This window comes from Sinocyclocheilus grahami, unplaced genomic scaffold, assembly GCF_001515645.1.
Source record: "Sinocyclocheilus grahami isolate Dianchi unplaced genomic scaffold, SAMN03320097.WGS_v1.1 scaffold1302.1, whole genome shotgun sequence".
Lineage (NCBI taxonomy): Eukaryota > Metazoa > Chordata > Actinopteri > Cypriniformes > Cyprinidae > Sinocyclocheilus > Sinocyclocheilus grahami.
This window is the reverse complement of record NW_015506481.1, coordinates 239,999-241,406: the sequence shown is the minus strand read 5'-3', so window position 1 is coordinate 241,406 and position 1,408 is coordinate 239,999.

Here is a 1,408-nt window from a genome sequence, read left to right as displayed (position 1 = left end):
TAAGCATGTGCAGTACAAAAAGTACATTTGTTGTCAATGTCCGTGAATAAGACGCTTCTGTCTTGCAGCTATTAGCTTTGCATTCATTATGCAGCAGTCTTGCGCAATTCAGAGGGGATTTTTTCCTCTCTACCGCTTCTGTGATTTCACATATGGAATCGTTCGGGAGATTAATAAGCTTACACTGGCTTTATGTGTGAAAATGTCACCTGACTGAACAAACAAGTCACATTTCCATATTTCATCAGTCTGTGGTGTAGCAATAACTGCCGTGACATCAGGCATTATTGGGATTTTATGTCTCTGGCTTTTGGAAAAAAATTAATCTGATGCTGCGTATCACCACCAGAGTCTCATTAGGAGTGATGCAAATGCACTTCCAACCTGTTAGAGCTTTGATGGTGGGAGTAGAGCATGTGCTGGATGGGCTCTAATGAAGTACAGCGTAGGAGAGACACTTTCATTGATGGAACTGACTTACCCACTTGCATAAAGAGCACTTTATGTCTTTATCTCATTAATCTTTAACCAAAAACAATGGGAAAATAACAACAATTTACCAAATAAATACTCCGACAAATCCGTCATGATGGACGAGAGACGTATGAGAGCTGGTCTGAGGAGTTATTGCACTGTCAGGTAGATTTATGACCGCGGATGAAAACAAATCGGGTAGTTATGGTATCAGCTGGATAGAGGTTCAGCATTACGGTGTGCTGTTTTCTGTCAGCTGTACCTAAGCTAAGCTCAGGGTCCTTATGTCTTCATAGTTATTAAGGCAAAATCAATAGAGCTAGGCTGAGAACAAAAGTAACCAGAAAACAAAAAAGTTGTGGAGATGGAATGCTTTTCGGCAAACCATATTGAATCTTATTTGTTACTTTGTACATTATGTATGAACAAAAAACGAAAACTCCCAGATCATATTTCAGAGCCTCTAAATGATCAACATCATGGTCAAAACTTTGCTGGGTAACACTTTAGAATAATGGTCCATTGTTAACAAGTAACTATGCAGGAAGTAATAGGTAGTACTACATTAACTTAATACTATTAACTAATAGAGAAGCAAGATTAACTAAGCAGTAAGTAGTAGCAAATTTAGGACAACGGTAGTTCCTTATTAGATATTTGATCATTACTAAAAAAATATATCCTCATTGAGAACTACTTGCGAACTATGACCAATTAATAAAGAATAATCCATTAATTACTAATCACAACAGTAACGTCTTAAAAGTGAACAATTGGGTTCTTTGTGGAAACTAATTTATGAATATGATATCCCCCAAATAAGTCGGCTACACACTCTTAAAAATAAAGGTGCTTCACGATGCCATAGAAGAACCTTTTTGTCTAAATGGTTCCATAAAGAACCTTTAACATCTGAAGAACCTTTCTGTTTCAC